This window comes from Schistocerca serialis, unplaced genomic scaffold (assembly GCF_023864345.2).
Source record: "Schistocerca serialis cubense isolate TAMUIC-IGC-003099 unplaced genomic scaffold, iqSchSeri2.2 HiC_scaffold_843, whole genome shotgun sequence".
NCBI classification, from domain to species: domain Eukaryota; kingdom Metazoa; phylum Arthropoda; class Insecta; order Orthoptera; family Acrididae; genus Schistocerca; species Schistocerca serialis.
In genome coordinates this window covers 1,522,711-1,536,228 of record NW_026048456.1, presented here as the reverse complement: position 1 = coordinate 1,536,228, position 13,518 = coordinate 1,522,711, and the positions used below count along the sequence as shown (strand labels likewise).

Genomic DNA, 13,518 nt, shown 5'->3' with positions numbered 1-13,518 from the left:
ATGTACGTTTTCGCCACATGATAGTACGCTAAGGGATATGTACTTTTATATGTCATAAAAAGTCTTAACTCTTGTATCTGTCAAGATATTGAAGCAAATATGTTCCTTTGAAATAGAATGATAATTTTCTGATGATATCCGAAATCACTTGACAAGACGAGTACAGTCATATAACGCTTTGGATCAAGGAAACGAGGTAGATGAAGTGTTTCTTGATTTGCGAAAAGCATTTGAAACTGTACCACACCTACGCTGATTGTGAAAAGTACGATCGTATGGGGTATCACGTGAAATTTGTGACCGGACTGAGGACTTTTTAGTAGGGAGGACACAATACGTTATCTTGGATGAAGAGTCCTCGTCAGGTGTAGAAGCCACTTCGGGTGTACCCCAGGGAAGTGTATTGGGACCCTTTCTGTTCATGTTGTATATTAATGACCTTGTAAACAATATTAATAGTGAAATCAGGCTTTTTGCAGGTGATGCAGTTATCTACAATGAAGTACTATCTGAGAGAAGCTACATAAATATTCAGTCAGATCTGGATAAGATTTCAACGTGGTGCAGAGACTGGGAATTTGCTCTAAATGTTCGGAAATATAAAATTTTGCACTTCACAAAACGAAAAAAATGTACGAGGCGTGTTTTTTTTAAGTAAGTACCGTTTTGAAATTAAAAAAGACATGCTAAGATATCTCAATAATTTTATTTGTACATGAAAGCCTGTACCTTAATCTACTTTTCTACATAATTTCCGTCAATATTGAGTCACTTGTCATAGCGTTGTACCAGTTTTTGAATACCCTCCTCATAGAAGTCTGCCGCGTGACTTGTTAACCACTGCATAACCACTGTTCCGACTTGGTCATCGTCTTGAAGACGCTGACCGCCCAACTGTTTCTTCAAGTGCAGGAACAGATGGTAGTCACTGGGCGCAAGATCGGGGCTGTACGGAGGATGATCTAGAGTTTCCCATCGAAAAGATGTGATGAGATATTTGGTCTGATTCGCCACATGCGGACGGGCATTGTCTTCCAGCAAAACGATGCCCTAGCTCAACTTCCATGGACTGTTGCTTTGATTCTGGTGTGACGAAGGCCACCCATGTTTCATCGCCCGTAGCAATTTGGCTTAAGAAATCATCACCGTCGTTGTCGTGCCGCTCAAGGAAAGTCAGTGGACTGTCTAAACGTTTGGTTTTGTGCACAACCGTCAACATTTTCGGTTCTCAACGTGCGCACAATTTTCGGTAATCCAAGTGCTCGGTCACAATGCCATATAAAACACTACGAGAAACATTTGGAAAGTCATCCAGCAAGGAGGAAATCGTAAAGCGTCTGTTTTCTCTCACCTTATTGTCCACTTCCTGCACCAAACTTTCATTAACGACCGAAGGACGCCCACTCCGTTGTTCATCATGCACATTTGTGCGGCCATCTTTAAATGCTCTCACCCACTTTCTTACCATTCCATCACTCATAATGTTTTCTCCGTAAACTGCACAGATCTCACGATGAATATCGATCGCTTTCATGCCTTTAGCAGTAAGAAATCTTATAACAGCCCGTACTTCACAGTCGACGGGACTCCTGCTATGCGGAGGTTGACGAAAAGTTCGAATCACCTGGAGAGCTCGGCGTCGCTCTGGGAAGAGGCCGACGACCGGTTGCACCACAGGTCGCTGGTGAAATCGTTGTTGCTATGGAAGACAACGCTGCGCGCAATTCCCGATCGTCCGGTAGTGCGCGTGCTGTGTCACGACGGTTGAACATCGCTTGGTCCACTGTATAGAAGGTGCTTCGAACTATTCTCAAATATCCCTACAAGATCCATATCAAACTTCCTGGCAGATTAAAACTGCGTGCGGGACAGAGATTCGAACTCGGGACCTTTGCATTTCGCGGACAAGTTCTCTACCATCTGAGCTACCCAAGCACGACTCACGACCCGTCCTTATAGCTTTACTTCCGTCGGTACCTCGTCTCCGTACAATTGGACGTATCCTCTGCCATGCAGCTCACGTTGGTTTGCAGAGTATAGATGTAGACGTACATGTACACTATTGGCCATTAAAATTCCTACACCACGAAGATGACGTGCTACAGACGCGAAATTTAACCGACAGGAAGAAGATGCTGTGATATGCAAATTATTACCTTTTCAAAGCATTCAAACGAGGTTGGCGCCGGTGGTGACACCCATAACGTGCTGACATGAGGAAAGTTTCCAACCGATTTCTCATACACAAACACCAGTTGACCGTCGTTACCTGGTGAAACATTATTGTGATGCCTCGTGTAAGGAGGAGAAATGCGTGCCATCACATTTCCGACTTTGATAAAGGTCGGATTGTAGCCTATCGCGATTGCGGTATACCGTATCGCGACATTGCTGCTCGCGTTGGTCGAGATCCAATGACTGTTAGCAGAATATGGAATCGGTGGGTTCAGGAGCGTAATACGGAACGCCGTGCTGGATCCCAACGGCCTCGTATCACTAGCAGTCGAGATGACAGGCATCTTATTCGCATGGTTGTAACGGAACGTGCAGCCACGTCTCGATCCCAGAGTCAACAGATGGGGACGTTTGCAGGACAACAAACATCTGCACGAACAGTTCGACGACGTCTGCAACACCAGGGATTATCAGTTCGGAGACCATGCCTGCTGTTACCCTTGACGGTGCATCACTGACAGGAGCGCCTGCGATGGTGTACTCAACGACAAACCTGGGTGCACGAGTAGCAAAACGTCATTTTTTCGGATGAATCGAGGTTCTGTTTACAGCATCATGATGGTCGCATCCGTGTTTGGTGACATCGCGGTGAACGCACATTGGAAGCGTGTATTCGTCATCGCCATACTGGCGTATCGTCCGGCATGATGGTATGGGGTGCCATTGGTTACACGTCTCGGTCACCTCTTGTTCGCATTGACGGCACTTTGAACAGTGGACGTTACATTTCAGATGTGTTACGTCCCGTGGCTCTACCCTTCATTCGATCCCTGCGAAACCCTACCTGTCAGCAGGATAATGCACGACCGCATGTTGCAGGTCCTGCACGGGCCTTTCTGGATACAGAAAATGCTCGACTGCTGCCCTAGCCAGCACATTCTCCTTATCTCTCACCAATTGAAACCGTCTGGTCAATGGTGGCCGAGCAACTGGCTCGTCACAATACGCCAGTCACTACTTTTGATGAACTGTGGTATCGTATTGAAGCTGCATAGGCAGCTGTACCTGTACACACCATCCAAGCTCTGTTTGACTCAATGCCCAGGCGTATCAAGGCCGTTATTACGGCCTGAGGTGGTTGTTCTGGGTACTGATTTCTCAGGATCTATACACCCAAACTGCGTGAAAATGTAATCACGAGTCAGTTCTAGTATAATATATTTGTCCAATGGATACCCGTTTATCATCTTTCTTCTTGATGTAGCAATTTTAATGGCCAGTAGTGTAGTTAACGTTGAGGCTGAAGTTCTATCCATGTAGTAAAACTTGATGTAGCAAAAAGTAATATAAAAGCTGAAGAAACAACTGACACACAGAAGTATCGAATATGAAAGATGGCAAAGTAGGAGAGTGGAAAAAACAGATGTGAAGTGGTCAGAGGAATGGTTGGTTGATTTGGGGGAAGGTACCAAACAGCGAGGTTTATCGATCCCACCGGATTAGGGAAGGAAGTCGGCCGTGTCCTTTCAAACGAAAAATCAGGCATTTGCCTGGCTCGACTTATAGAGATCACGGAAAACCTAAATCAGCATGGCACGACGCGGGTTTGAACCGCCGTCCTTCCAAATGCGAGTCCAGTGCGCCACCTCGCTCTGTCAAAGCAGTAGAGATAACAACAGTGAACAGATGAAAGAGCACTGGAAGAAAGAAGACGCACGTGGTCGTTAGTTGGCCTATCCGTGAAGGTCAAAAATAAGCGCCAGCTTCCAAAAGCGGGCGGGCTGTTTGACAACACAGCGAGGACCGGGCGGGCCTGCGCCAACCGCGCCACAGCGCAGTTCGGCGACAGACGCGGCACGCACACGCACGCACGCCACGCGCCGCTCGTCTGGACGCTGACGAGGTCGCCGTCGCGCCGGCGCAAACGCAGCCAGCTGCGTGGGCGGCGCCGCAATCCCCGCCCGCCTGCCTGCCTCCTTTCCGCAGCAGACTGCCGCCCCCACGTCAGCACTGACTGGTGGCGCGGCTTACTGCGCGAACCGACGGGTCACTCACCGCTTTCAGCCGCAACGCCGTTTAGACTACACTGAAGAGCCAAAGAAACTCGTACACCTGCCTAATGTCGTGGAGGGCCCCCGCGAGCACGCAGAAGTGCCGCAACACGAAATGGCATGACTAATGTCTGAAGTAGTGCTGGAGGGAACTGACACCATGAATCTTGCAGGGATGTCCGTAAATCCGTAAGAGTACGAGGGGGTGGAGATCTCTTCTGAACAGCACGTTGCCAGGCATCCCACATATGCTCAATAATTTTCATGTCTAGAGAGTTTGGTCGCTATCGGAAATGTTTAAACTAAGAAGAGAGTTTCTGAAGCCACTCTGTAGCAATTCTGCAACTGTGGGGTGTCACATTGTTCTGCTGTAATTGCCATAGTCCGTCGGAATGCACAATGGACATGAATGGGTGCAGGTGATAAAAAAATGGTTCTAAGCACTATGGGGCATAACATCTGAGGTCATCAGTCCTCTAGACTTAGAACTACTTAAACCTAACTAACCTAAGGACATCACACACATCCATGCCCGAGGCAGGATTCGAACCTGCCACGGTAGCAGCAGCACGGTTCCGGACTGAAGCGTCTAGAACCGCTCGGCCACAGTGGCCAGCTTGCAGGTGATCAGACAGGATGCTTAACGTAGGTGACACCTGCAAGGTCGTATCTAGACGTGTCAGGAGTCCCATATAACTCCAATTGCACACGCCCCACACCATTACACAGCCTCCACCAGCTTGAACAGTCCCCTGTTGACATGCAAGATGTTGTGTGACGTCCTTAGGTTACTCAGGTTTAAGTAGTTTTAAGTTCTAGGGTACTGATGACCATAGATGTTAAGTCCCATAGTGCTCAGACCCATTTGAACCATTTGACATGCAGGATCCATGGCTTCGTGAAGTTGTCTCTGTGGTGTCACCGCCAGACACCACACTTGCTAGGTGGTAGCCTTTAAATCGGCCGCGGTCCACTAGTATACGCCGGACCCGCGTGTCGCCACTGTCAGTGATCGCAGACCGAGCGCCACCACACGGCAGGTCTAGAGAGACGTACTAGCACTCGCCCCAGTTGTACAGCCGACTTTGCTAGCGATGCTACACTGACGAAGACTCTCTCATTTGCCGAGAAGATAGTTAGCATAGCCTTCAGCTAAGCCAATTGCTACGACCTAGCAAGGCGCCGTATTCAATTGATATTTATTATATGAAGCATGTATCATCAAGAGCGATGTTCTACAATTATGGATTAAAGTTAAGTATTCCAGAAGCAACGTACTTTTCTTTATAGCATTCATTACGTATCCTGTTTCAGACCTCACGCCAGCCTGCGTGAGTTTAAGCGCGTGCCTTTCGGCTTCCTCTCATTGTGTCTAGGCTGTCTTGTCTAGACATAACAGGCTCCATACCTGTGCCACTTCCACTCACTCGATACAAACTGAAACGAGACTAGTCCGACCAGGCAACGTGATTCCAGTCATTAACAGTCCGATGTCGGTGTTGACGGGCCCAGGTGAGCGTAAAGCTCTATTGTCACACAGTCATCTAGGCTACAGGAGTCGGCCTTTGGCTCCTAAAGCCCATATCGATGATGTTTCTCCGAATGGTTCGCACACTGATACCTGTTGACAGACCAGAATTGAAATCCGCAGCAATTTGCGGAAGGTTGCACTTCTGTCACGTTGAACGATTCTCTTCAGTCGTCGTTGATCTCATTCTTGCAGGACTTTTTCCAGACGCAACGATGTCGGAAATTTGATGTTTTATTGGATTTCTGATATTCACGATGTACTCGTGAAATGGTCGTACGGGTGTATCCCACTTCATCGTTACCTCTCAAATGTTGTGTCCCATCACTCGCACCGCGTTCAAATCCACTTAAACCTTGATAACGGCCGGCCGCAGTAACCGAGCGGTTCTAGGCGCTTCAGTCTGGAACCGCGCGACGGCTACTGTCGCAGGTTCGAATCCTGCCTCGGGCATGGATGTGTGTGATGTCCATAGGTTAGTTAGGTTTAAGTAGTTCTAAGTTCTAGGGGACTGAAGGTCTCAGATGTTAAGTCCCATAGTGCTCAGAGCCATTTGAACCTTTATAATGTGCCATCATAGCAGCAGTAACCGGTCTAACTGCACCAGACCCTTATTGTCTTACATAGGCGTTGCCGTATTCTGCCTGTTTACGATCTCTGTATTTGGATACGCATTCCTATACCAGTTTCTTTGGCGCTTCAGTGCACAACCGAGGAGCGGAAAATGGAGGGAAGACTGCAGCCCAAAGTCTCTGTGGCGACGACGTCATCATTAGGACAGAGCCATAACTGGGCGATCCTGCAACCCTTGTGGAACAGCCAACACAGTACGACCCTGCCATCTGCCTGTGTCCCCCCAACCCCTTTAAAACTGCAACGCAGTGACTTTTCCAAGCACTTGCCAAGGCCATACCATCTGCCCAGACTAGTCCTGACCACAACGGAAGAGAGAGAAATAAAGTTATTCCATTACTTCTGATTACAGATTAGAATTCCATATAAAATTCCGAATAAACTGATACCTAACTCCGACCAGTCGAAAACTAATTAACAGTGCATCAAACGTGATCTACATATACGTCTACATCCATACTCCGCAAGCCACCTGACGGTGTGTGGCGGAGGGTACTTTGAGACCCTCTATCGGTTCTTCCTTCTATTCCAGTCTCGTATTATTTGTGGAAAGAAAGATTGTCGGTATGCCTCAGCGTGGGCTCTAATCTCACTGATTTTATCCTCATGGTCTCTTCGCGAGATATACGTAAGAGGGAGCAATATACTGCTTGAATCCTCAGTGAAGGTATGTTCTCGAAACCTCAACAAAAGCCCGTACCGAGCTACTGAGCGTCTCTCCTGCAGAGTCTTCCGCTGGAGTTTATCTGTCATCTCCGTAACGCTTTCGCGATTTCTAAATGATCCTGTAACGAAGCGCTCTTCTCTCCGTCGGATCTCCTCTGTCTCTTCTCTCAATCTATTTGGTACAGATCCGACACCAGTGAGCAATATTCAAGCAGTGGGCGAACAAGTGTACTGTAACCTACTTCCTTTGTTTTCGGATTGCATTTCCTTAGGATTCTTCCAATGAATCTCAGTCTGGCATCTGCTTTACCGGCGATTAATTTTATATGGTCATTCCATTTTAGATCACTCCTAATGCGTACTCCCAGATAATTTATGGAGTTGACTGCTTCAGTTGCTGACCTGCTATATTGTAGCTAAATGATAAAGGATCTTTCTTTCTGTGTATTCGCAACACATTACACTTGTCTAAATTGAGATTCAGTTGTCATTCTTTGCACCATGCGTCAATTCGTTGCAGATCCTCCTGCATTTCAGTACAATTTTCCATTGTTACAATCTCTCGATATACTACAGCATCATCCGCAAAAAGCCTCAGTGAATTTCAATATTATCCACAATGTCATTTATGTATATTGTGAATAGCAACGGTCCTACGACACTCCCCTGCGGCACATCTGAAATCACTCTTACTTCGGAAGACGTCTATCCATTGAGAATACATGCTGCGTTCTGTTATCTAGGAACTCTTCAATCCAATCACACAATTGGTCTGATAGTCCATATGCTCTTACTTTGTTCATTAAACGTCTGTGGGGAACTGTATCATTGAATTAAGACCACTAAATTAATCTTCCCATATCCATAGACAGTACCGAGGCTCTGTCTACATAGAGAACCCTCGGTTAAAGGGGGCAGGTCAATTTTAGCATTAATTAATACAGAAAAAGTCCAAGATGGCGAAGTCTAGATTGCTGTTCTGGCCGTTATTTCAGATTGACGCGATGGCGGAGGCACGCACTGTTCTCCCGTCTTCGGCGAATTCTCGCCAGTTTAGGGCACTCAACGTGAGGGGTGGAACTCTACCACGGCAGATGGCCAGAACAGCAGGAACGGTTCCACTTATCATGCCAGTTAGTTTGGCTACCAGGACTTTTTCGCGTACCGCGGGGGTGCACTGTAGCTCATCGACAGAAAAGGAACAGGAGATTAGTGTTTAACTTCCCATCGATAACAAAGTCGTTAGAGACTGAACAGAAGCTTGGATTAGGAAAGGCCAGGGAAGAAAATCGGCGTTACCCTTTGTAACGTTTTTTATAAAAGTGTAACATTCCTAAAAAATTTATGTGTTTGTTTGCCACTGCTTATGAAAAGCGTAATGTTTCTGTTATGCAAATTTACCGTGTGTTGGAAGTATATTGCGGAGACATGGCTTAGCCACAGCCTCGGGTATGATTCCAGAATGAGATTTTCACTCTGCAGCGGAGTGTGCGCTGGTATGAAATTTCCTAGCAGATTAAAACTGTCTGCCGGACCGCGACTCGAAATCGGGACCTTTACCTTTTGCAGATAAGTGCTCTACGAACTGAGCTACCCAAGCTCGACTCACGACCCATCCTCACAGCTTCAGTTCTGCCAGTACCTCGTCTTCTACCTTCCGAACTTCACAGAAGCTCTCCTGCGAGGTACTGGCAGAATTGAAGCTGTGAGGACGGGTCGTGAGTCGTGCTTGGGTAGCTCAGTTCGTAGAGCACTTGCTCGCGAAAGACTGAGGTCCTGAGTTCGAGCTGGCCCGGCACACGGTTTTAATCTGCCAGGAAGTTTCATACGAGCGCACACTCTGCTGCAGAGTGAAAATATCATTCATTGCTGTGTGTTGTTGAGCAAAGTGTGTGCTTAATCAGTTTTACTGTTATCCAAAAATATTAAACAACTTAATATGGACGAGGGATTAATTTACCCAGTCTCGTGAGCGCCCTGCGCAATAAACTGACAAAATTCGCTGTTCAAATAATCAATAAAGTAAATTTTCCTTAGTTTGCTACGGATGTAATCTTAGTAGTCTCTTCTCTCCACAGTAGGCATAGAAAATATTCAGTCTTGGCATAGCGAAGTGCAATGCTGACTTTAAAATAGCTTCATACAGGTGATATCACTACATTGACTGATAAATGAACAACCTTGCAAATGTTCAGTGAAAATAATGAATATTAGCTCAGCGCTGTTCAATGCTGCCCGCATTGAAACTGTTACAAACATTAATACTTTTCTGATTCTGGCACATTAATACTTTTTCTGATTCTGATTGAAGAATGATTTCCTTTAGAAAAATATTCATTGGATTTAAATAAACATGACATGGAAGAGGATGACGTACTGATAAGGGGATATGATACGATCGAATGCTTGAGTTTGAAAATTGTGTTCAAAGTAAAGTTTCTCCTTCACAAAATCTGATATGAAATATTTTACATTAACTTAAAAATCAGTGAACTTCTTAACTGTTCTACAATTCTCGTATACTGTCGTAATTAAAAACACTTGGATCGTTACACAAGAAAAAGTCTGACGTCGTTTGGCGAAATAGATTCTAAAACTGAACTTCTCTGTATCACGAGTACAAAATACACAAAATATTACAAATCGGATCTACCTAACCAAAAATGTGTGTGAAATCTTACGGGACTTAACTGCTAAGGTCATCTGCCCGAGGGAGGACTCAAACCTCCGCCGGGACTCTACCTAATCAACTTATACATTAAATCTGATGGAGAATACTCAGTTCCTACATTCAAGGTTAAGTATTGTAAAATTCAGACAAATCCACATATCGCATTGCTGCATACTTAAGATTAAATATACAAAATTTCATTACCTTACAAATTTGTTCCTGTTGCTTTTAAACTTAGCATACATACACTATGTGTTCAAAAATATCCAGACACCTGGCTGAAAACGACTTACAAGTTCGTGGCGCCCTCCATCGGTAATGCTGGAATTCAATATGGTGTCCGGCCACCCTTAGCCTTGATGGCAGCTTCCACTCTCGCAGGCACATGTTCAGTCAGGTGCTAGAAGGTTTCTTGGGGAATGGCAGTCCCATTCTTCACGGAGTACTGCTTTGAGGAGAGGTATCTATGTCGGTCGGTGAGATCTGGCACGAAGTCGGCGTCCCAAAACATCCCAAAGGTGTTCTATGGGATTCAAGTCAGGACATTGGGCAGGCCAGTCCATTACAGGGATGTTATTGTCATGTAACCACTCTGCCACAGGCCGTGAATTATGAACAGCTGTTCTATTGTGTTGAAAGATGCAATCGCCATCCCCGAATTGCTCTTCAACTGTGGGAAGCAAGAAGGTGCTTAAAACATCAATGTAGTCCTGTGCTGTGATAGTGTCACGCAAAACAACAAGGGGTGCAAGCCCCCTGCATGAAAAACACGACCACACAATAACACCACCGCCTCCGAATTTTACTGTTGGCACTACACATGCTGGCATCGGCCTTGCCGCAGTGGCTACACCGGTTCCCGTCAGATCACCGAAGTTAAGCGCTGTCGGGCGTGGCCGGCACTTGGATGGGTGACCATCCGGGCCGCCATGTGCGGTTGCCATTTTTCGGGGTGCGCTCAGCCTCGTGATGCCAATTGAGGAGCTACTCGACCGAATAGTAGAGGCTCCGGTCAAAGAAAACCATCCTAACGACCGGGAGAGCGGTGTGCTGACCACACGCCCCTCCTATCCGCCTCCTCAGCTGAGGATGACACGGCGGTCGGATGGTCCCGATGGGCCACTTGTGGCCTGATGGCAGAGTGCACTACACATGCTGGTACATGACGTTCACCGGGCATTCGCCATACCCACACCCTGCCATCGGATCCCTGCATTGTGTACCGTGATTCGTCACCCCACACAACGTTTTTCCACTGTTCAATCGTCCAATGTTTACGCTCCTTACACCAAGCGAGGCGTCGTTTGGCATTTATCGGAGTGATGTGTGGCTTATGAGCAGCCGCTCGACCATGAAATCCAAGTTTTCTCACCTCCCGCATAACTATCATAGTACATGCGGTCGATCCTGATGTAGTTCGGAATTCCTGTGTGATGGTCTGGATAGATGCCTACCTGTAACAAATTACGACCCTGTTCAACTATCGGCGGTCTCTGTCAGTCAACAGATGAGGTCGGCCTGTACGCTTTTGTGCTGTACGTGTCCCTTCACGTTTCTACTTCACTACCATATCCGAAACAGTGGAGCTAGGGATGTTTAGGAGAGAGGAAATGTCGTGTACAGACGTATGACACCCAATCATCTGACAACGTTCGAGGTCCGTGAGTTCAGCGGAGCACCCGATTCTGTTCTCTCACGATGTCTAACGAGTACTGAGGTCGCTGATATGGAGTACCTGGCGGTAGGTGGCAGCACAATGCACCCAATATGAAAAACATATGTTTTTGGAGGTGTCCGGATACTTTTGATCACATAATGTACCTATGACACAGTGCAACGACAACTGCTACTGCGCTCCGCGCGCTCCTACTCACAATCGATTCTGCCACTCAGGTAACGTCTTTGGTTCAGTGGCTTAAAAGATACAGTCTCTTCTACGTTCGACAACCGTTGACAAAATCGGGCGACATGCACAAGTGGACCCCTCGTACCCTTTAAAGGAACCATCCCGGCATCTGCCTCAAGTGATTTAGAGAAATCAAGGAAAACCTAAATCAGGATGGCCGGACGCGGATTTGAACGGTCATCGAAAGAGCTTTTAAGAAACATGGAGAGCAGCTCTGCCAGCCCTATTGCGTTGCAGTTTCTAGAGGAGTCAACATCGCAAAGGGCGATGTACCGCAGTTACTGCCATTTAATGTCTAGTGCTTCCCGTTACTGTGGGAAGATTTAGTTATCTGGGATGCACACGTGATGTTTCTGAAGTACCCGGCGATTGGGATGGTTACTACTGCGTCGGTACTACGTCTCTATCGCAAATACTAGCGCTGAAGACTGGCATGTAGCGTAGTAAGCCGTTTCGGCCGCCCCCTGTTGCTGTTAGTTCAAATGCTTCAAATGGCTCTGAGCACTATGGGACTTAACATCTGAAGTCATCAGTCCCTAGAACTTAGAACTACTTAAACCTAACTAACCTAAGGACATCACACACATCCATGCCCGAGGCAGGATTCGAACCTGCGACTGTAGCGGTCGCGCGGCCCCAGGCTGGACGGCCTAGAACCGCTCGATCACAGCGGCCGACCATGGTTAGTTTCTCTGCCTATAGTGATACCCGCTATTCCATTTCTCTGCTCTCTCTGTGGACTGGTCTTCGTACTGAAGACTGGTTTGTGAGTGATCTTGTCTGCTTTCAACTTGTCCTACATCAAGTATGCGCGCCCGGCGGCTACATTTCGTGTGTAACAATGTATCTACTTGTGACAGGCCTACCTGTTCATTTCCGAACATATGTTTCGCCAGATTACTAAGACTTTCATTGTCTGTGGCGTGCCTACTGTCCCTTTTGTAAACCAATTTCGTACTAGGCTACGAAACACCTCTAGAAGAGCCGAAGTCCGTCGCCTAGGACAGAAGATCCTCAAGTGAGTGATCTGATAGGGAACAATGTTCACTGCTGATCTGCTGCAGTTACTTCCACCAAAAACCCAAACGCTATAAAAGTACGTTTGTGTAATTTTTATGGTTCTGTACCTCATCCGTAAAAACGGAACGCTTTTTAAAGGAGCACTTGAAACTGATGTCTTTAATTATTTTTATCATTTAAATACTGACCTACAAAATTTTCCCTGACAAAGACACCTCAAGCTTAACCTATTCATTTATTACCCACATTATACAAGCCCAACGCAATCTGACTGCTATACTTGTACAGTGACAACATGACTTCCAATAATTAATACAAAAGAATGGCCCTGAATTGCAATAAATCCTAACAATACTAAAAGTCCAAAAAATATGAAATTTATGAAATATGAAACTACCTCCAACTCTATTAATTGCGTAAACTCATTTCAATCAAGAACCCCCCCTTTTTTTTTATAAGTCATTTACCTCACAGAAAATCTTCATAACACAAACTACAGAAATTACAGCAAGCAGCAACTACAGCCAGCTAAATAAAAAAATTCTACTACTATAGATTCTAACTACTAGAAGGCATATGGTTAGCAACAGAAAGTTTTTGTTGAAGAGCAAACAATGTATTTAGAAAATTTTACCTTATTCATGTGACAACCAGTTGCAAAAATTATATAGTTGTCAATAACTCCACAACCCACACGTTCCACATCCACATGCATTCTCATTTTCTTGCGTCTCACTTTACAATGCATGACCTACCGATACAGAGTCTTCACTAATAAATAAACATGTCCATACGCCTCTCTATCCACTTACTAACTTCTAGTCCGTCCAACCACAAAATCTCTTGCCGAGGGCGCAGAACACTGTCA

At 46.1% G+C, this 13,518-nt stretch overlaps 1 pseudogene; it reads left to right on the top strand.

The window, feature by feature from the left end:
• Positions 1-10,549: 10,549 nt before the first annotated feature.
• On the top strand, positions 10,550-10,667 carry LOC126452265 (5S ribosomal RNA; annotated as a pseudogene).
• The last annotated feature ends 2,851 nt before the right edge of the window (positions 10,668-13,518 follow it).